The 23,508-nt window shown below is 46.0% G+C and overlaps 1 protein-coding gene and 1 long non-coding RNA gene across 2 annotated transcripts in view; one reads left to right on the forward strand and one right to left on the reverse strand.

Moving 5' to 3' along the window:
* Window positions 1-23,508, forward strand: part of PRKCH (protein kinase C eta) — a 238,778-nt gene that overhangs the window by 169,387 nt on the left and 45,883 nt on the right. The window lies entirely within an intron of this gene.
* LOC142829062 (uncharacterized) lies at window positions 20,151-23,155 on the reverse strand. The gene is made up of 2 exons (XR_012903268.1): window positions 23,016-23,155; window positions 20,151-20,384 (listed from the first exon to the last, which is right to left on the reverse strand). It is a non-coding gene; the product is annotated as an uncharacterized LOC142829062 (long non-coding RNA).

A 23,508-nucleotide genomic window follows, 5' to 3' on the forward strand; every position in this document is an offset into this window, starting at 1 on the left:
TATATACCAATATAACTGCATTCATACTTGGGGGGTTGTGCTACTTTAATTATGCTGGTGTCGTTACAGTGCTACAAGGTGGGTGTGTAGACAAGGTTTTACAGTCCTATCCAAAGCCTATGAAGTCCAGTGGTGTCCTTTCTTTGACCTCCGTGGTCATTGGATCCAGGCCACATCCACCACAGCAGCATCTGAGAAGGTGTTAAAATTGGAGATTCTCTTTCTAACAGACGCTGCAGGCACCAAATCAATAAAAAAGATCCGTAAACGTAACTTTCCGCTCTGGAAGGAGGGCTTCAGCAGGCAGCTTGTGGCACACGGTCTGTAGGCAGGGCCTTTGGCCGCTAGTCCCACTGGAGATAATTGTAGAGTAACCTCCTGGGAAAATCTGCGCCGGGAGGGTGATTCATGACATGCCTCCTTCCCCAGCTCACTTTTATTGCTAGGACTGCACCGCTGAACATTCACGGGCCTCCTCAGCGCTGTCCCCAGGGGAGGTGAGTGCAAAGTCCAGGGCAATCCAGCCCCTGTTCCACCCTTTCCACCAAGTCCTGCCCCTGCTCCGTCCCCTCCCACCTCCATTGTGCCCTCTCCCTCGAGTGACATGACCTGAGGGATGACTGGGGGGCCTGGCACTGACCATAGGAATCAGCCCTGCTCCCCTCCACAGCAGCAAGAAGCAGAGCAACCCAGCCCCAGCCAGCTGCACTCCCCCGAACCTAGTTCCCAGCCACATCGCTCAGCGGAGCATAGTACACTGGCCAGGGCAGACTGCTTCTCACCGCCACGGGGAAGTGGAATGACGCAGCTGAGTCACTCTGCTTCCCACAGCTTCCGCCACCACTAGTGAGTGCGAGGGCAGACCTGGCCCCTGCAGCCAGCGCCAGGCCCCCCAGTAATTCTCCAGGCCACCCTAGGCTTTCTGGGGGCCCTTAAAGCAGGGATTGACCCCAGACTATCCTATAGATGAGATGGCTCTGGGCCTCGTGGGATGATTAGAGCTGCCAAATCACCCGTAAACATCAAACCTTACTATTGTATCGCTGTGTTAACAGGACCCCAGCCTTGGTACAGTAGCTGGGGATGCCACTGATTGTAAGAAGAATGTGGAAAATCCAACTTATATTGATGTACCCTCTTGAAATCTGTAGTCTGAGAGCATTGGCTATGAATGCAAGGAACAGGCCATTGTGACATGGTTTCCGATGTTCATTTCACAAAAATCTCTGCTAATGAGGGAATAGGAGTATCTCTAAGAGCATTTCGCACCATCCTGGAGAGAGACCTGCAGGAAAATTTCTCCCCTTGTACAGCCAGTTTTTGGTTGGTCATTCACCGTGGGGTAACTTTTTTCGTTGGATAAATAAAGTATCATGGGTGAAATCCTGGCCCCATGGATGTTAGTGGCAATTTTGCCATTAATGTCCGAGGAGCCAGGAATTCACCTCATAAACCTTTTACATTATCCTCCTCATTGTAAAATCATGTCTGTGCAGATCTATTGCCTGGGCTGGAAATTCCATGGTAATTTGCAGATCTGCTGTGCAGCATAAAATAATCTTACTGGTTTTCACAATTCAGAATAACCATTCATCTCTGCTGGCTTCCTGGCACTAAAATGGCAGCTAAACCATCATTTTTGCCAGTCAGCAGATGCTGAATCAGCCACACATTTGGCCAGATTCCCCACATTCTGCCATTCTTTTAGAAGGAATTAACATTTTCCTTTCACTCCTTCAAGACCACGTAATCTGCAGAATGAATATCGACTCCTTAGAAAGTATCTGTGAAATAATTTTGGTTTTTGCAAATACTGATCTAGTGTTTAGGTGCTATTGAATATGTAAATAAAAGATTGGTTTTTAAAACAAAGCGTCCATCTGAAAAAACTCCTGCATGAGTTCCTCTGCCTATTATTTTGACAGCATGACTAACTTGGGTGGATACGATTAGAGGGTTTTAGTATATTAATTTTAGACCTTGCATTGAGAGTGTATTAAACTAGCAACCACTGGTTTGCAAAGATTAAAGTATAGAAAGCTCAAGTTCTCTCCAGTATGAACATTGGTCATGGAGCAAATTATTATTAGGCAACTTTCTCCTAAAAAGGTAAATGCATTAAAAAGAAACGTCTCTTTGAAGTTTCAGCTCTGAATTCTTGTTCCTTTCATTTGCAAAGAGATGCATGAGATTTAGCCATAAAATTCAATGGGCTAAATCTTATACAAGGCCTTTGAAAGTTTAGGGGAAGATGCAATGCAAAGAAGGCAAATGGTTCAAAATATATGACAAGTAGACTGAGGAATCGCTTTAATGCAACAGCTTGGTAAGCAATAAAAAACATTGTCACTAGCCTCAAAATATTCCAAAGAATTTAATATTAAAATAAAATTTAGCAATTGTGTATAGATGCTTTACATAAGTTATAAAATATCACATCATGTTTTCACTCATTTTCTTCAACTGCAGCACAAGCAACAGTTGTGTACAGTTGAGGTTGCCGAGGCATATCTACCCTAATCTCCTCCTTACCTTCTATAACATTCAAATTTCAGGCTGAAATTTACATATTTTTTTCAAGCTTGGGAGAAAGCAATTTTGAGAACAAGGGCATGAACAAGGAATAAAGTATTGTTTTCCTATTGCAAAAATATCTCAAAATAAGAACTCAGAATTACAAAGCTCTTATAGAATCAAAGTACCTTTCACCATATTGATGATCCTTGCAATTTTATTGAGAGTTTCACAATATTTGTTGATTTATTTAAAGCTGATGCTCCTGGAGTCATGGGATCAGGTAAGATTATCAGGTTTGTTTGGTTTTTTAAGTTTCTGAGTCCTTGTGATTGCAGAGGAAAGCTGGGGAGAGGGGGAGATCTTCCCAAACAGCTCAGAAACCAGAAGTCAAAATAAAAAACTCAGAATGATTCTGTGATTTTTTTTTTTTTTTGAGTCAGCCTGGTGATTTGGGGGCGGGAGGGAGATCTGGCTCTTTCTTTGTTTGATCATCTGTGTTGCAAATACTGCTTTTGTTACCTTGACAAAAATTCTGTTGTTTTAGCCAAGTTATACGGGTAGACAATTGTAGTGCATGTGGCACCATAGTAAAAAAATGTAACAAACCCTACCTTGTTTGGTACGGGTCACGGATGTTAAGGGAGCTCAGTATTTTTGCAGGAAAGCCACCAAAAGATCCTTTTTCCTACAAGGCTCAAAAACTATAGATGTAGCCAAAGAGTGGAATGTACCTGCAATGAGAGAGTTGGTTTTGTATATTGTGAAGCTTACAACCTCCATACGGAGAATGAGGCCTGGGCTACCAGCTGGTTGTTAATGCACCTGACAATGGACAAGGCAGAGGGTTTACCAGAGACATCCTGTCTGTTCTTGCTTACCAGTCATGGAATGTTACAGTTTTGTCATTTCTTGGGATCTGCTAGTTTTATTGATGTTTCTTATTTTTCTTAGAACCCCAGCTCCTGCAGATGTGTCAGTAAGAGAATCTTAGCTTTCATGTTTAACAAAACCATCATTTTGGAGCCCTTATGATTGGATTAAAAAAATGGGATTTGGGTGCATCTTAAAGACTCAAAAAGCAGAAGGCCAGTAAAAAGAAATCATGAAATTTAACCAAAGAACCTGTTTGGCAGGGAGGGAACTGATTCATGATCTTTGAACGCTTTTGATTGGTCCTACTATTGTTGCTAATGCACTCACTTTGAACTTACGTCGCATTGCTGCTAACTTAAGTGCCATGCCTTGGCATGTATTTTCTGCTTGAAGCATCAGGCACTGTTTTCCTCATTATGGCACACAAACCTGGTTTTATTTTTCGCACTGTGTAACAGAAGGTGCTGGTCCTTTAAGCACAGCCCTGTTCCAGTTCAGCCCTGAGCCAAGAAATTGTGGGGTTTGTCATCTCCACAGCTGATAAGAATAAGAGCTGTCCCGTCAACAGATGCTGGGAGCAAGTGAGGGGAGATAGCAAAACTGCATTTACTCAGAACAAGCAGAAAGCAGGAAATGAGCCAGACCTCTGGGCCTTGCTACTTGGAGCCCTGGAAGAAGCTTGAACAAAAGAGGTAGCCTTGAGAAAACAGAAGTAGGAGAAACAGGGGTCAGATCTGATGTTTTGGGCCCCCTGGATGAACATTTTCCAAAGCCCATCAGTGATTTCGCTGTGTTCCCAAACTGGGGGGCATGCCCTCCTGGGGGGGGATGTGACCCAGCGCGTGCGCGCTCTCACACACACACACACACACACACACACACACACACACACACACACACACACTCTCAGGGTCAATCACAAGTGGTTTTTTTCTTTCTTTTTGCTGAACAGGTTTTGCTGTTTTGGGGGGGTGAGGGTTTCTCAAAAATCAAAAAGGGCGTGTGATGGCACACAGTTTGGGAACCACTGCCCTAGATAGGAGTGAAGACAGTGACCCTGATAAAAAGAGAAGATGGAGATTTTCAAGAGGTTTAACTCTTCAGTTGGAGGGTTAATTACCCAACTGACAATTGTGGGATTGTGGCTTGTGGGGCCTCTAATAAGGAGTTCTTAAATTATTCCCAATTATCATTTGTTGCCAGGTGGGGAGGCGTTTTCTCTCTCGAGGCTCTCGACTTCTACGCAGACCTTGAGAGTGCCACCCAGAAAAGCTACAGACTGGGTTTGGTGGCAAAAACACTCAGCTAGGTTTATTGTTGACAAACCACGGTCCAGCTGCCCCATAACTGCTCCAGATACAATAATGCATGTATGCCCACGATTAACGGACCAGCTCCGTCAGCCACAGGATTTTCTGCAGTTGCCCTTTTAATCAATTTTTATGCATTGATTCACACAAGTTACATATTACACTCCGGTCGTGATTAGTTACCAAACTCCTTTGTGTTTGCTAGTTTGAAAGAAACATCCTCCTCTGTTATCCTGTCCTTGTCTTACCAGGATCAGTATGTTCCTGTGCTATCTCCCAGAACTGTGTCTATATGAACAGCCAGTACTTAGGAGAGCTTGTGTTTCAGCAACACTTGCAAACCATGGCCAACTTCCTGTACTGGATAGTGCTCTTGTAAGCAAATGTCTGCTTTATGACAGGGCCTGACTGTCTCATAGCATGGGGTGGCTTTGCAGACTGGTTCAGGCTTCTGGGTTTGCACCAGGCACCATGCTCGCTTGCTTGCCCTCCACTATGTCAGTCACATTTTTCTGATGAAATTCTCCCTCCTCCCCCAGCTAATCTGGCTCTTAATTATTATTGACTTTGTGAAATTGCCCCTATTAAAGCACCAAGTAAGTATATTATTAGCCTAGACTTTAGTCTGCTTGCACATTATGAATGTGATCCTGTCACGATTGCTTGTACCCAGGGGGCCCAGCAGACTTGCCAGGCCCTTGGGAAAAGTGGGGAAGGGGCAACTTTGCATGCCCGGAAATGGCAGGACTGGGACAGCCAGCCCTCTGCACTATCTGGAGCACACCAGGCCAGTCCCCCCCAGCACTCCAGTTGCAATGTAAAGGGCCCAGGGCTCCTGCTGCTCCTGCAGTAGTGACAACCAGGAGCCCCATGTCCTTTTGAATCTCCTGCCCCCAAGGCAGCTGCTCTCTTCTCCCTCTTCCATTGGCGGCCCTACTTGTATGTAAGGTACCTTACATTTTTAAGCTCCAACCTCCCAATCAAGCCCCCGCCTCAGCCATCCCTCTACTCCCCAGGGATTCTTGTCGAGGCGTCCAGGAGTTTTTGCCTTGGAGCAGTGCCTGGGTCAGTTACTAAAGGGTTAGGCAGTGAAATTCTGGGAATTTTTAAGGTATCTGCACCAGTGACTTAAGAGTTTAAATGCTTAAGCAGACTATGATTTATACCCATTGCAGATCCTGGACTGAGTGCAACTGACTCATAGCCTAGTGTTTACTCTTGGCTCTAGGATGTCCCTTGTAATTGACTAAGTCTAGATCCCCAAAAGTAAATGAAGTTCCTAAATCCCAATGACTTCAGTAGAAGTTAGGCACCTCAACAGCTTTGAGGATCTGGGCCATAGAGCCTGGTTTTCAGAGTTGCTGAGTCCCCGCGGCTGCCATTGATTTCCCCTGGAGTTTTGGGGGCTGGGGTCCTCTGAAACCAAGCTGAGGCTGAGAGTATGAAACAGAAGGGAATTTGTTGGGTTCAATGCCAGGCCACTTTACTCACTTGGATAATCCAGAGCCTTTAGACAGCAGCAGGGGAGCTGAATTTGACCTTTAGTGAACAACCAGCTCTGCCAGCAGAGGGTTCATTTGAATGGGGGTCATCTGAGAGCTCCAATATCTGATGAATAACAGTGTGAAGAGCTTTTGAGTTTGGCTGATGCAGAAAGCTGGTCTGATGGGCAGGTTCTCAGATACATAATAAAGAGCGTGGGGTGGATTTAAAAAGGTATGTTAATATAACCTTGACATTTCACTTCTTTCCTGGCTTGCCAGAATGCAATGGGGCCCAAAGGCAAAACAATTTAATCAGCAATACCACAAACCAGTGAGCTGATGACAGTAGACTAAATATAATGTGATCTGCATAGAGTGTCATGTAGCAGGATAATCACCACGTGCAGCATGTGGTTTAAACAGCTCCTTTCTCCCAGTGCTACATGCATGGATAGCCTTAATCTCATGGACTGAGTCTAAATGGGGCAGATTAGCTTTCTATCTCATCGCTTGTTTGGAATCAGCCGCTGAGGGGAGGTGTTTCTTATTTAGATCAGTGGGAAAACGTGCCTTGTGCCGCGCCAACAAAGATAGCACTATACCTCACTTGGTTCATCGCCATCTCCTCCTCCCTCTCATAGAGAGCAGTCACCATTGACATTCTGACTGCGAGATGGTGAGAAAACTACTCAGGGGTTTCACCTCAATTGAAAGGCCTCAATGCAGAAGTTTTGTAACCCACCCATAAGGGCCTATCACCACCCCGTGATGCCCCCAAATTGTTGTGGATTTCTTGCTTCCCTTTCATCACAGTACTTAGTGGCATGCTAATGCATCACAGTCATATAGCTCTGAGAAACTCCGCATATCCAGCCTGAATCTCTGGGGAGCTGGCTGATGTGTCCTGAGCCTAAGCCACCTAGCCCTGGCATAAGCTAGGACAGCCAAAGAGCTACTTCATGGGCACATGGCCCCCAAGTGATCATATGCTAGCAGAGCATAGGTACACTGGTGCTCTGCAGCCCCCTCATTCCTTCCCAGACAAGACTCTAAGAGCAAAGAATTGGGGGAAGGGGCTGAAAGAGGAAGCAGGTACTAGCTATGCCACCTCCTCCAATTTTATGCCAGCAAAGAATTCCCTTGTGTAGGGATGTAAGCGGCTAGTCAACTATCCAATAAGCAAAAGCTTATTGGATAGTCGACTAGTCCCTCGACCAGCTCTTAATACATTTAAAAGGCTGAAGTGTAGCGGGGGCGACCTGGCGCATGCTGGAACAGCTGATCACTGGCTCGCGCCGGGTAGTGTTGCGCTCCAGCCTTTTTACATTTAAGGCTGGTGCAGAGGGGGGAACCCAGTTCAAGCTGGGAATCAGCTGTCCCAGCTTGCTCCAGGTCCCCCCCCCCCCCGCACTTTAGCCTTTTAAATGTATTAAGAGCTGGTAGGCTCTTAGTACATTTAAAAGGCAGAGCCGCAGCAGGGTTAGCTCCCAGGGTCAGGAGCTAACCCTGCTGCAGCTCCCCCGCTTACCGACTAATCAACAAGTCGATGGAAAATCCATCGACTAGTTGATTAAAGGAAATTTAACATCCCTACCCCTGTGACTGAGAGGTGCAAAGTAGTCATAGCAGACTCAAGAATCTGGCTCAGTGTGTTGTTGTAGCAGGCTGAAGCTTAAAGGCGTCATGCCCTGGGTTCCGAACTCTGGAGAATGCATCATGGGTCTGTAAGAAAAAAAAAAAAGCTCACTTGTGACAGGCAAAAATAGTCAATTAATTGATAGGGCAGGAGTTAGAAAACCTGCAAAAATCAGAGGCATGGCTAGCCCCAAGTAGAACAATTTAACCGCAGAACAACGTGTTCCCATCTGTTCATCAAGCAACGATATTTAAACCTATTGCCCAAAAGTCAGCTCGGAGAGCTTCCAACAGCTGACTCAGCCCTCGTGGTAATGCTGACTCATGTCTAATCAGCTCTAGGTCACAGTGCTTCCAGCTACAAGTGGCACTGGGAGGGGGCCTGTCCTCGCTTCACGGAGTCCAGCAGTCATCACCGCAGCAGTCAGTAAAATCACAGCTGTTCCGGCTTTCTCAAAAGCAAGGCCGAAGTTCTTAGGCTCCTTTTGCACTGCTCCTGAAGCACAATCAAGTGAGGTTTGTTGGCTGCTTGGGAAGCCCCCAGCAGAAAAGGGGAGCCTGGGGGTGGCACAGAACTGGAATAGAGGCTTCCTCCATCCCCATAGCCACAGTACAGTGGGATGCGGCCAGGAGTGTGCAGTCTGTGGGGCCAGCTGTTCCTGGTTAATGGCTTGGCCCCTTGGGGAAGTGGCAGGTGGGAGCTGAACTGATTTGTGGCCAGCCCTGGAATTAAACAGCCTTCCCTCTGATGTAAATTACTTCCAGTTTGTCAGGAATGGGCCCTCCTGAACCAGGGCTGACCCATTACCATGGCAAGTGTAGAGAAGGCCCTGTTGTTCCAAACCCTTCACCAGCAGGATGCGTTCTGGGCCTGGGCTGTAAGCCGTTCTTAGGTGCCTATGGATTTAGGCGCTTTTTTGAAAGATTTGCCTGTGGGTCTCCAGGCAAATAGGCATCGGGTCTGACCACCAGTTCTCCCCACCGCTGTTCCCCCACAGCCACGTCCTTCCATCTGAAAGCCTGGTCAAAAAGTCCAGCAAAATCCATGGAAAAGTTCCCCCTGACTTCTCTGGGCTATGGCATAGGCTCTTAGCCAGGGAAGGAAATGACATGAAGTGGATCTGGTTACCTGCAGGCTGCTCTGATGGGGACTTATTCCATTTCTTCTCCTCAACAGCAAGAGAGAAGTTGGGAGCCTCCTTGTGTGGGGAAAAGATGCCCGCTCACCCCTAGGAGCAGGCAATTGTACCTTGATTTTGGGGGGGTTCCTTCTGCAGCCACAGGAATTGTGGGTGCCCAGTCTGCCTTGACTATATGCTCAAGAGGCCAGAGCACTGCTGTCTGAAACGGGGGGAAGGAGTTGAAAATGTGACACAGCTTTCAAGGAGTGGGGCAAACCCATGTATCCTGAAGGTTTCAGCAGCATCCTCCAGCCTGGAGCTGGAACAAGCTCTGGATTCCTTTATTCAGACGCTTTTTCCTTGTGCATTTCTATCAGCGTCTCCAAGGGCATCAGAAATCAGAGCCACCAGCCATCATCTTCCAAAATGTCGAGCAGTGTTCAGAGGCAGAGCTCCTGAAAGAGCATCCCCTCCCCACAATGAGCACCAGTTGTAATAATCATGGGGCACTCGGATGCACTATTTGTACTCGTACTGTATGTACTTGTATGTAGAACTGTCGTACTAGAGGCCCGAGTCAACATCCCAGCCTCATTTTGGTAAGTATCCCCACAGGCACAAGTAGGACAGAGACTGTCTTTGCCCTCTCCAGCTTACAACCCCAGCTATCCTCTTTCAGAGATTAATGCAAAATGCGCTCCAGTTCCACCATAAGCCATGAAACTCCATGCAGGACTCCCTGGATGGAATTCTATGGCCTGTGTTAGGCAGGAGATCAGACTAGATCTGTGGGTTTCAACCCGTAGCCCACTGTGTCCTAAAAGGCAGCAAGGGCCAGGGCTGCCACGTGGCAGGGTCCAGGATTATGGTAGGGGCTGTTTCTCAGCCCCACGCATAGTTTCTAATGGGTATAATTCACTGGCTAGGTTTAATGATTCCATCGAGTACGTGATTAGTCGATAAGGGGCCGCTGCAGCTCTGCAGTTTAAATGTTGTAGGAGCCGGGCGTAGAGGCAGCCGGACCCAGCACGAGCTGGGGCTCATGCTGGGTCTGGACTTCTGTGGCTCTGCCTTTTAAATGTAATAAGATCCGCTCGGCTCACTACATTTAAAAGGCCACTGCACCTCTCCTTCCCCTGCCTCCCTTTCCCCCCCAAATCTCAGAGACAGTGCTGGGGAGAACCGGCTTTTAAGCCAGCTCCCCCCAGCTCCAGCTGCTGCTCCTCCCCCCCCCTTGCTACCTCTGATATAGGAGTAGTCAACTCGACTACCTGATAAGGCTAGGCTTATCGGGGAGTCAACTAATCGACTACTGTTTTACATCCCTAATCTGCACTAATAAAAATCTCCTGCAAGGGTGGGCAGAGCCAAGGCAATGCAAGCAGCCACAATCCTTACTCTTGGGAGGGAGCTGGAGCCAGCTGGTGCTGTCCAGAAACGGGCTGGGAAGGGGAATGGCTGTGGAGTCCTGCCCAGCTGATGCATGTCTTAGGACAATATATTCAGCATATAGCTGGGCAGCCTCTGTCTATGGGGTTCTTTGATCCCAGAATAAAAGGGATTCCTGTTTTGTCTAAGAGTATGTCTAGACTACATGCCTCTGTCGTCAGAGGCATGTAGATTAGGCTACCCGACATAGTAAAATGAAGCGGCGATTTAAATAATCGCCGCTTCATTTAAATTTACATGGCTGCCGCGCTGAGCCGACAAACAGCTGATCAGCTGTTTGTCGGCTCAGCGCGATAGTCTGGACGCGCGGGTGTCGACATCAAAGGTATTTGTCGATCACCCAGGTAAGCCTCCTGGGATGTGGCTTACCTGGGTGGTCGACAGATACCTTTGATGTCGACACCCGCACGTCTAGACTATCGCGCTGAGCCGACAAACAGCTGATCAGCTGTTTGTCGGCTCAGCGCGGCAGCCATGTAAATTTAAATGAAGCGGCGATTATTTAAATCGCCGCTTCATTTTACTATGTCGGGTAGCCTAATCTACATGCCTCTGACGACAGAGGCATGTAGTCTAGACGTACCCACAGGGTACATCTAGACAGCGGGCGCTATTTTAGGATATGTCTGGTATCCCGAAATAGCCTTTTCCGCATCTTAACAGCATGTCCGTTATTTTGAAATGCAGTCGAAATAACAGGCTTGCTATTCCGATGTCCTGCTAAACCTTGTTGCACAAGGACTAAGGGACTTGTCAAATAGCAGTCTGTTTTGAAATTGGCTGCGGTGTAGGTAGTGCCAAATTTAGAAACAGACTATCTCAGAATAAACTCACAATAAGATACGCAATTTGCATATCTCAAATTGTGAAGCTTATTTCGAGCTAGCTGCTGTGTAGACAAAGCCTAATGGAACTCACAAAGGTTTTACTACCTGCCTTCCAATGGGTGGGTGAGTGCAAGTAATCCTAGCGAAAGTAACACTAAAATCCAGTCCTGCATAATGCAGTGTTCTAAAGAACATACGTTCTCTAACGTGTTAATTCACATGTTAATAGCAAAATCAGAGTAGAGAGGACACAAACCCAAATGATGAAACCCAACTCAGCAACAAACATGGAACAAGCCTGCTTGTGATGTCTGCACAAGTTCTAAAAGTTCTCAAATAGAATCACAGAACACTAGAACTGGAAGGGATCTCGAGCGGTCATTGAGCCCAGTCCCCTGCCCTCATGGCAGGACCAAGCATCATTTAGATCAGGGGTGGCCAACCCATTTTTTCCGCCGTTGTTTCGGCTCTCTTCGTTTAATGGGTTGGCCACCCCTGATCTAGATCATTCCTGATAGATGTCTATCAATCTAACATGCTCTTAAATATCTCTATAGATGGAGACTCCACAACTTCCCTAGGCAACTTATTCCAGTGTTTACCACCCTGACAGTTAGGAAGTTTTTCCTAATGTCCAACCTAAACCTCCCTGCAAGGGGCACCCTCATGCCTGGGGCACCCCTTGCTGATCCTCCTAAAGTACAGCTCCTACTGTTAGAGCAGGTCCAGCCTCAGAGGCCTAGTCCCAAAGTCCAGTTCACCCCTACCAGGGTAAATACGGCCACTCTGGCCTATTCCCCAAATACACTTCCCTTCCCTCCAGGTATGACAGCCCTGCAGGCCTGGCTCACAGGTGAGCCTCCCAGCACGCTTGGGAGCAGAGTTGCCATGGGGTGGGGAAGGTAGGGGGACCCGGGCCCTCCCACTCCACCGGGTCCCAGCCCAAGGCCCTGTTGGCAGGGGCGGATTACACTGCCTGCTCAGCGGGGATTCCTGTCACAGCGGGATGAGCTCCCAGAGGCCCATCCTCCACCCTGGGCCCCTTCCTACCATTCCTGGCACTCTGCTTCACTGTGCCGGTGCTGCTCAGTGAGACGGGATCTTTTCGCACAGTCTCTCTGGCCAGGGCTGTTGCTGGGGCTGGGGCTTCTGAGGCTCAGAAGCTGCTGCCGGGGTTGCTGCTCCTGGGGTGGCTGATGCTTCAGGGGCTGTTCAGGAGCTCCAGCCTGAGCTCCTTCCCCTCTGGCTCCACCCTAACTGACTTAAGTGACTCTCTTTTATCCTAAGCAGCCGGAGCATGCCCAGTAGGCTAAAGGGGGTGTGGCCTTCCTTACCTTCCGGGTTTAGTTAACCCCCTCCTGCACAGTGCGAGGGGAATACAGGGGCAGCCCATGAGCCTAGGCGAGCTAGGCAGCTGCCTAGGGCACTGCTGGCCTGGACGCCCGATAATTACATCATGGCCATTGACGGCTGTACAGGCAGGAGCGCCGATTGCGCCGCCCTGCCTAGGGCGCCAGCTGCTGCAGCCGGCCTCAGGCCGCTCCTGAGCCCATTGCTTCTTGTCCTGTCATCAGAGGCCCAGGAGAAAAATTTTTCTCCCTCCTCCTTGAGAAACCCTTTTAGATACTTGAAAACTGCTACCATGTCCCCTCTCGGTCTTCTCTTTTCTAAATTAAACAAGCCCAGTTCTTTCAGTCTTCCTTCATAGGTCATGTTCTCTAGACCTTTCATCATTCTTGTTGCTCTTCGCTGGACCCTCTCCAATTTCTCCACATCTTTCTTGAAATGTGGTGCTCAGAACTGGACACAATACTCCAACTGAGGCCTAATCAGCGCAGAGTAGAGCAGAAGAATGACGACTTGTTTCTTGCTCACAACACTCCTGTTAATGCATCCCAGAATCATGTTTGCTTTTTTTGCCACAGTGTCACACTGTTGACTCATATTTAGCTTGTGGTCTACTATTACCCCTAGATCTCTTTCTGCCGTACTCCTTCCTAGACAGTCACTTCCCATTCTGTATGTGTGAAACTGATTGATTGTTCCTTCCTAAGTGGAGTACTTTGCCTTTGTCCTTATTAAACTTCATCCAATTTACCTCAGACTATTTCTCCAATTTGTCCAGATCATTTTGAATTATGACCCTATCCTCCAAAGCACTTGCAACCCCTCCCAGCTTGGTATCATCTGCAAACTTAGCGTGTTCTCTTTGCCAATATCTAAATCATTGATGAAGATATTGAACAGAACCGGTCCCAAAAAAGACCCCTGCAGAACCCCACTTGTTATGCCCTCCCAGAATGATTGTGAACCATTAATAACTACTCTCTGGGAATGGTTATCCAGCCAGTTATGCACCCACCTTATAGTAGCCCCATCTAAGTTATATTTGCCTAGTTTATTGATAAGAAGATATGCAAGACCATATCAAATGCCTTATTAAAGTCTAAGTATATCACATCCACCACTTCTTCCTTATTCACAAGACTCGTTATCCTATCAAAGAAAGCTATCAGATTGGTTTGACATGATTTGTTCTTTACAAATCCATGCTGGCTGTTACCTATCACCTTATTTTTTTCCAGATACTTGTGGATGAATTCCTTAATTACTTGTTCCATTATCTTTCCTGGCACAGAAGTTAAACTAACTGGTCTGTAGTTTCCTAGGTTGTTCTTATTTCTCTTTTTATAGATGGGCACTGTATTTGCCCTTTTCCGATCTTCTGGAATCTCTCCCATCTTCTCCTGATTTTTCAAATATGATAGCTAAAGGCTCAGATACCTCCTCTATTGGCTCCTTGAATATTCTAGGATGCATTTTATCAGGCCCTGGCGACTTGCAGACATTAACTTTTCTAAGTGATTTTTAACTTGTTCGTTTTTTATTTTATCTTCTAAACCTACCCCCTTCCCACTAGTATTCACTATGTTAGGTATCCCTTCATCATCAAACTTTTTGATGAAGACCAAAACAGAGAAGTCATTAAACACCTCTGCCATTTCCAAGTTTCCTGTTATTGCTTCTCCCTCCTCACTGAACAGTGGACCTACCCTGTCCTTGGTCTTCCTCTTGCTTCTAATATATTTAGAGAATGACTTCTTGTTACCCTTTATGTCTCTAGCTAGTTTGAACTCGTTTTATGCTTTTGCCTTTCTAATCTTGCCCCTGCATACCTGTATTGTTTGCTTATATTCCTCCTTTGTCTTAGTTTCCACTTTTTATATGACTTGTTTCTGATTTTGAGATCTTGTAAGATCTCCTGGTTAAGCTAAGGCGGTCTTTTGCCATACTTTCTATCTTTCCTGCACAACGGAATAGCTTACTTTTGGGCCCTTACTGTCCCTTTGAAAAACTGCCAATTCTCTTCAGTTGTTTTTCCTCTTAGTCTTGCTTCCCATGGGACCTTACCTACCAGCTCTCTTGAGTTTACCAAAATCTGCCTTCCTGAAATCCATTGTCTCTATTTTGCTGTTCTCCCTTTTACCATTCCTACCTGTTCTACCTGTTTGGAGTTTTCCCAGAACAAATGCGAACTTCTGCCAGGCTTTAGCTTAGACAAAAAGAAAAGATTAGTCATGTGTTTCCCTGTATTTTCGATATGCAATATTGCAAACACTGAGGCAAAGTAATTTAGTCTAGAAAGGAAACAGGCAAGACATAGATTTATTTCAGCTGCAGAACAAATTCTTGCATCACCAGCTGAAATAACTGTAGTCTGTGGTCACTGTAACCAAAATGATGTTCAGTTTTTTCTGGCAGGGCAGTTTAAGTGTTTGGGTAAGAGAAGGAATGTGAAAGTTGTTCCCTGTACTAGGCTCGTCAAGGAAACACAGCCAAGGTTCCAGAAGATTGTGGATTCACTAATTATCTAAAAAAAAACCAACAAATGGTCCGGTAGCACTTTATAGACTAACAAAACATGTAGATGCTATCATGAGCTTTCGTGGGCCCACTTCTTCAGAAGACCGGAGTGGGCTGTGCCCAGGAAAGCTCATGATAGCATCTACATGTTCTGTTAGTCTATAAAGTGCTACCAGACTATTTGTTGTTTTTTTTCTGTAACGGACTAACTCGGCTACCCCCTGAAACTAATCTAGGCAGCTTCACAAACTATCAAGCTGCCCAGAGACGCAGATGTCCAGTTCTTATTAAATGTAATGGGAATTGCATGTTCAGATCTTGTCAGTGGCTTTGAACATCTCAGTCTAGTTTCTTTGACTTCTAGAGGAGAGATTAAGTTTGATCTCCCGTGGCCATCCCCTGTCCTGGGCAGTAGTTCACACTCAATCCAAACTGCTGTAGGAATGGCCAAAAGTTGTTACCAAGATAAGACTATTCAAGAGCCCATGTGACATGACTGCTGATGTGTACATGCTTCACAGAGTAGGAACTGTCACACTTTTATCCTTCCTCTTTTTCCCCTTTTCTTGTCTGTTGATGTCCTTTTAGTGCATTTTTAGATACCTTTCAAGGAAAGAGAAGAGTAACTTGATGGGGGTAGAGGGAAGGTTTGATTATTTGGACCCTGAACTACTATGTAGCTTTTAGCTACTTATTTTTATTCATTTGTCTAGTTTGCAAATTAATTCTGGATTCAAGTAGAGCTAGAAGCTAGATCTTCGGCTGGCATAAATGGGCATCATTTAGCAGAAGTCAATGGAGCTATGCTGATGTTTCTCAGCTGAAGATCTGACCCTGTGACTGTATTGTGTGAGCCACAGTAAAAGTTGTCATAGTTGCGGAATCTTATCTCCGATGAAGACATTATTGCATATTCTGAATTCCCCCTCACTGATTGTGGAGAGCGGGAGGGGGAGGTTTCTCATTCAGAAGCATTGTGGCTTGGTGCTGGGCACATTTTCTCAGGAAACTAGGTAAGTTTCAAAACAGCCTCTGTTGTTTATTTGTGGCCAGCTTTGGATGCTATTCTCAGTGGCGCTTTTGCATAGCAGTTCCCCTAGCCCCATTGTATGTGAAATTCAAGCCCATTGACAGAGACTCCTCTCTGAGCTGTAACTAGGATCTAATACATATGCATGTTGGAGCAAAGCACATGTTGGAACACTTGTAGGCTTAGTCATGAGTTTATTGAAATCTAATGCAGGGAAATTAACTAGTTCAAAGGTTCAGAAGAGCTAGAGGGCTGGATATTGAGAACAGACAAGATCTGCATACACTTCAAACTTGTAGGTGCTTTGAGATGCAATCTGAATAACTTCCTTGGTCTCTTATAGCCGTGGTAAAGCATTTACTGGCTTGGCCTTTTTACAAAATCTGCTAATAGTCCCTCCACAAAATAGTTTATGAGCAGTTCAGTTCGACAAAGCATAACAAGACACCATACTCTTACCCCACAGTCTAACTGCTCCACTGCGACACTTGTACAAATCCTAGCTCGAGATGTTTAAAAAAAAAAAAAAAACCTTAAGGAATTTGGATGTCCAAAATTCACTGGAAGGGTCAATATGAAAATCCCAGCCTCTCTCCCGTCCCCTGTATCTTGCATGTGGGCTGGAAAGGTAGAGTCAGGCCTGCAGGACACATGTTCCTAAATCAGAAGTACCCTGCACTTGTGGGGACTTGGACTGGTAGAGCTGAGAAGACAGAGGTAGGATCACTGTTTTTTCAAAAGTAAACAGTTATTTTTTAGACCATTGGAAAGAGGCCTTATTTTCAGAGGGTGGGCTCAGTATCTGACTCCTTCATGACACGTTGGGCACTCAAAACTTGAAACATCCAAAATCACATTTGAAAAATCTTGGCCAACAGACTTAGGCCAGGTCTGCACTAGACCTGGAAGGTCGGCAGAAGATCATAGAATCATAGAATCATAGGACTGGAAGGGACCTCAAGAGGTCATCGAGTCCAGCCCCCTGCCCTCAAGGCAGGACTAAGCTCCGTCTTCACCATCCCTGACAGATGTCTATCTAACCTGTTCTTAAATATCTCCAGAGAGGGAGATTCCACCACCTCCCTTGGCAATTTATTCCAATATTTGACCACCCTGACAGTTAGGAATTTTTTCCTAATGTCCAATCTAAACCTCCCTTGCTGCACTTTAAGCCCATTACTCCTTGTCCTGTCCTCAGAAACCAAGAGGAACAAATTTTCTCCTTCCTCCTTGTGACGCCCTTTTAGATATTTGAAAACCGCTATCATGTCCCCCCTTAATCTTCTTTTTTCCAAACTAAACAAGCCCAGTTCATGAAGCCTGGCTTCATAGGTCATGTTCTCTAGACCTTTAATCATTCTTGTCGCTCTTCTCTGTACCCTTTCCAATTTCTCCACATCTTTCTTGAAATGTGGCGCCCAGAACTGGACACAGTACTCCAGCTGAGGCCTAACTAGTGCAGAGTAGAGTGGCAGAATGACTTCACGAGTTTTGCTTACAACACACCTGTTGATACAACCTAGAATCATATTTGCTTTTTTTGCAACAGCATCACACTGTTGACTCATATTCAACTTGTGGTCCACTATGACCCCTAGATCCCTTTCCGCCATGCTCCTTCCTAGACAGTCGCTTCCCATCTTGTATGTATGGAACTGATTGTTCCTTCCTAAGTGGAGCACTTTGCATTTCTCTTTATTAAACCTCATCCTGTTTACCTCTGACCATTTCTCTAACTTGAAGATACTCAACTCCAGCTACATAGAATGCGTAGCTGGAGTCAGCTTATCTTAAGCCGAGTTTGGTGGTGTCCCAACAGCTTCCCTTACTTATCACAACTGCAATGAGTACAGGTGGCAGCCGGAGCTGCCTTCAAAATTGATTTACAGGTCTAAACTAGACCCACTAAATGAAATGCAAGAACATCGATCTTTAGCATGGCAAGTGCCCTTAGAAAGCTGCATTTGGAATGAAATGTAGTTCTTAGGCAAGGTGGCAGCTTGGCAGCTGTGGAGACCTCCCAGGTAGCAAAGGTAGTGTAGAAAGCCCTTCCCTTTAATTGGTGGCCTTCCCAGACACACATTACCTGAGGCTGTGACCTTGCCAGAGGCCACAAGACGCACATTGTCAGGAATCCACCTTACATTTCCCTAATTCTGGCCCCTACTTCCATGATATCATTAATCATAACATCCTTATAACAAATTTTGATTCCACATCCATTCAGTTCCTCAGTACATGTCATTGGCAAAAATAGGTGCATTGTTTGCAGATCTATCATGCATTTCCCAGCTCTTCATTTTGCAGATCTCTGGATCTTTCATCTTCTCTTTACTATTTTCAGTATAACCTCTACCTTCCTTTAGACTCATGCCAGGTCTGACTAATTCTACCTCTGAATCACACTTACTATTCTAAGACTTAAACATGTTGGTTACGTCTACACTGGCCCCTTTTTCGGAAGGGGCATGCTAATTTTGAAAGTGGGAATAGGGAAATCCGCGGGGGATTTAAATATCCCCCGCGGATTTAAATAAACATGTCCGCCGCTTTTTTTCCGGCTTGGAGAAAAGCCGGAAAAAAAGCGTCTAGACTGGCCCGATCCTCCGGAATAAAGCCCTATTCCGGAGGATCTCTTATTCCTACTTTGAAGGGCTTTATTCCAGAGGATCGGGCCAGTCTAGACGCTTTTTTTCCGGCTTTTCCCCAAGCCGGAAAAAAAGCGGCGGACATGTTTATTTAAATCCGCGGGGGATATTTAAATCCCCCGCGGATTTCCCTATTCCCACTTTCAAAATTAGCATGCCCCTTCCGAAAAAGGGGCCAGTGTAGACGTAGCCGTTCAGTTACTTCTATTGCCAACTAAGTCAAGATTATGAAGTCAATAATGGAAAAGGTACATGCAGATACGTTTGGCTCTCACGCATGCTGTCTCAATTCTTGGCTGTTTTGTGTTGCCATACTATTCTAGTCCTGGTTTGTCCTGTATATTTTTCAGATACATACGGGTGGTGGGTGAAAGTAGAGCTGGGGGGAGGAAAGCCCCTATCCCCACCTTCAACTCTGCTCCTTCTGCCAAGGCTCTGCCCCCTATGGGAACCAAGCCACCTCCCTGTACCCCCTACCCCACACCATGGGGAGGGCAGGTGGGCCTGGAGCACAGGGCGGGAGGAAGGCGTCTCATCCCAGCCTCCCTGTCCCCAGATCACAGGGAGGGCAGGCGCAGGGGGGCAGCAACACTTCACGCCTAGTACGCCTACAGTAGGCATTCTGAGGGCAGAATGAGGGCAGGGCCAGGCTGGCAGTTTGGGAAGGCAAAGCCTTCCCCTGCCTAACATACTGGCTGCCCATGAGAGACAGCTCTGGGATGAGTCTTGATAGTATTACACTTAGACTTGCTTTGGTCAGAATACAACTGGCTGGTGCGAATTGTTTTACCAATTTTGCTTTTGTTGTGAGGTGTCTTGGCATTAATCTTTCCTTCCAAGTAGAAACAAGCGATGCCCTAAGAACCAGATCCTGCCCTCTTTACTCATGTAGAGTACAAATCTAGGTTTTGAGTTGTCCTACTGAAATAAAAGAGGCTAGTGAATCGGTAAGGTCCTGCACTATATGAGTGGCGGTGGCATTTGGTCATTCAGTAACTGTGGCTTTCTGCAACACAGTACGTTAGATATGTTAGAGCACTGCAAATTGCAGTGAGTAATCACTGAACCAAAGTTATCCTTGATATAAGGGGACACAACTCAGTTGACTCCATTGGGAAAAGTTATATAGACTTATACAATACTTGGAAGATTCATTTTGCAGGGATTCATGTGAGCACTTCCTTCAGAGTCGACTCACGTAAATTATCTCATGCCCCTGTGTTTTCTTTTGAATTATCAGTTTGAATGAGAGAGGCTCTCATAGGATAACTCCAAAATGTCACTGGCTTGGAGAGTCAAAATGACATGTTCTGCATAAGTGTGGTCTGAAACTGCGTATCTGCCCCAGGACACTCAAAAGGGTTCGTGAACCCATACAAACACTCTGATAAATACGGTCTGTTTTGTATTTGAAACAAAACCTGGAACCTTGTCAGTTCTATCTTGTTTTCACTGTGAACATTCCACATGGCTCTAATTATGACTTGCCAAACCAAATCCTGATCTTGTGTTGATGTAAACTTCAAGTACCTCCATAAACTTCAGGCTTACACCGGTTTAATTGCAAGTGATGTTTGGTCTGCACTCCTCTTTGTTTTGGGTGTTTTTAATGCCATCTTCAGTGTTCTGCAGATGTCAGCATAAAGGAGAACAGCATGTAACAACATTGCAATATAAATGCAAGCAGGACTTCTGTTTCCACTGTATGCAGATCACAGAAGCATAATTTTTAAAAATATCAAGTGGATGGAATGTGAAACAGAACTTTTAATGGGCCCCTCCAGGGAAACAAGAAATCATGGAACAATTCTGTAAGATACTTGGTCAAAAAAATGATCAATAAGCTGGAGTGCCTCTTGCCAAAAGAGTGCAAGTATTATTCATTATAAATGTCACATCTGTTTTTAGGTCCAAGTCTGTGAGACTCTGAACAACTTCTATGAAATCTGTCACTGAGATTAGTGAAAGTTACAGAATCACGGAACACTAGAACTGGAAAGGACTTCAAGAGGTCATCAAGACCAGTCCCCTGCCCTCGCGGCAGGACCAAGCACCATCCCTGGTAGATGTCTATCTAACCTGCTCTTAAATATTTCCAATTATGGTTATTCCAGAACCTCCCTAGGCAATGTATTCCAGTGTTTAACCACCCTGACAGTTGGTAAGTTTTTCTTATGACCAACCTAACCCTTCCTTGCAACAATTTAAGCCCATTGCTTCTAATACTGTCAGATGTTAAGGAAAATAATTTTTCTCCCTCCTCTTTGTAATAGCCTTTTAGGTACTTGAAAGCTGTTATCATGTCTCCTCCCAGTCTTCTCTTTTCCAAACTAAACAAACCCAGCTCTTTCAGTCTTTCCTCATAGGTCACTTTTTCTAGACCTTCAGTCATTTTTGTTGCTCTTCTCTGGACCCTCTCCAATTTCTCCACATCTTTCTTGAAACCAGAACTGGACACAATACTCCAATTGAGGCCTAATCCATGCACAATAGAGTGGAAGAATGACTTCTCGTGTCTTGCTCAGTTCTGTTCAGGTCACTCAGCTCTGTTCAGGATTAAACTCCAATTAATCTGCCTGAATCTATGGGACACAGTGAGCAACAATGTACTGAGGTCAAAATACATAGGGCCAGATTATTAATTGGTATAAATCAGTGGAGTTACACCAAAGTCAACATCAACTGGCCTGTAAAACCTAAGGAGTAAACTCATTTGTACAAATAAAATTCACACCTATGCTGATCATGTAGAGCACATTCTGTACATAGCTCAGGTTCTGAAAATAGGGTTCAGGCAGGACTCTAAGGGTATGTCTAGACTACATGCCTCTTGTCGGCAGAGGCATGTAAAATAGGCTACCCGATATAGTCAAAGAAGCAGGGATTTAAATATCCCCGGCTTCATTAAAATAAAAATGGCCACCACACTGTGCCGGATCAGCTGATTGTTGGCATAGCGTGTGAGTCAAGATGCGGATCAGTCGACGAGGGAAGCCTTTGTCGACCGCTCCTGTAAACCTCGTTCTACGAGGCATAAGGGAACGGTCAACAAAAGCTTCCCTTGTCGACTGATCCGTGTCTTGACTTGCGCGCTGTGCCGACAATCAGCTGATCCGGCACAGTGCAGCGGCCATTTTTATTTTAATGAAGCCAGGGATATTTAAATCCCCATTTCATTGACTTTGTTGGGTAGCTTATTTTACATGCCTCTGCCGACAAGAGGCATGTAGTCTAGACATACCCTAACTGGTGCTGAATCTCTGCATAGGGCTGAATTTCTCTCTAACTGTAACAAATGGTTCTCATATAAAGCAAATTTCCTCCTTTTCCCCTCCAGTTAAAGCAGTGGTTCTCAACTCATTTCAGTCCATGGACCACCAGGCCAATCAAAACATTTTCATGGACCACCTTCTTTTTGAGACTGCATGTGCTGACAGATTTGGGTAACTCCCGGTCACGCTGGCCCAACATTTCTCTATGGTAGTCATGCCATGTGACTTTGGACAATGTTCCTGTGGACCACCGAAAAAGTCACCATGGACCACCAGTTGAGAACCACAGAGTTAAAGAGATGGCCTTGTCCTGAAGGAAAACTCCTTCAAGGACTGTCAGACTACTACAAGCTGCCGGGTGATCGCACTCGACTGATGACTGTCTGCCATTGGAAGAGGCCCACCTGGACACTTTTGTTCCAGACAGCTCTGGCTGGCCATTAATAATGCTTAGTTTTTACTTAGTGCTTCTCATCACGGGATTGCAAAGGTGGGTGAGTGTTAATATCCAGGTGCCATTTTTTGTGCAGCAAAAGGGGAGTTTTCCTCCCCTCCCCTGACTTTTCAGTGCTCCTCAGCTGTCAGCACTTTGGTGTCTTCCCTGGTATCGGGGTGCTGCTGTGTCATCGGCTGGCCAGGGCTCCTAATCACCTCATTCTTAGCATTGCCTCCGCCCTCTAGTGGCCAGACAGAAAGCAGCAGCCTGAACGAGAGCTTAGTGCAGCATGAGCCAGGCCCCAATCCCTGCCCCAGGACGGGCCTTGGTGAGACACCCCTACAGGCTATTGGGCCACTTGGTATAGGACCAGCACACCACCTCCCTGCCCCCCTCTGGGATGGGACCAGCCACTAATCCCCCCTCCTCGCCTCATCAGGAAGGAGGAAGTACAGAGGGTGATAAAACTTTCCACCCCTCTTTGAATTTTTCTGAACTGATACCCTGCTGATTAGCCCCATTTCACAGGTGAGGAAAGTGCTGCAGTACCTGTCCGAGATCACAAAGCAAGCCAACACCCAGGCTGGGAGCAGAGCACAGGCTTTCTTCTAGTCTGCTGGATGGTGATCTGAGAAACCTAGAAATGTAAATTGCCATCGCCATCCAAGAGGAATTAAGGGCCCAATTGCACCAACTGTTGAGCATCCTCAGCAGCACCATTAACTTGGCTGGTGAGGAGGGCAGTAATTAGCAGGATTGGCTTGTGAAAGGAGGTCAGGCCCAAACTGTGAATCAAGGAGCCATCATGAGTCCTGCAACTCTGACAATAGCTTTTCTCTGCTTTAACTGCTCAGCCCTTACTTCCCTTTTCTCCTTCCCGGCCATGCAGTCAGCAGACTGAGACAACTGAAATGGATAAATAATGAACTGTTACTTCACACTTTGTGACCTATCCTTCAGGGTGTCAGCTATTATGCAATCCTACATATAGAAAGTGTAGAAGACTGCATCTGTGTCTCTCATATTTTTAATTTCTCAGGAG

This window comes from Pelodiscus sinensis, chromosome 4, assembly GCF_049634645.1.
Source record: "Pelodiscus sinensis isolate JC-2024 chromosome 4, ASM4963464v1, whole genome shotgun sequence".
NCBI lineage: Eukaryota > Metazoa > Chordata > Testudines > Trionychidae > Pelodiscus > Pelodiscus sinensis.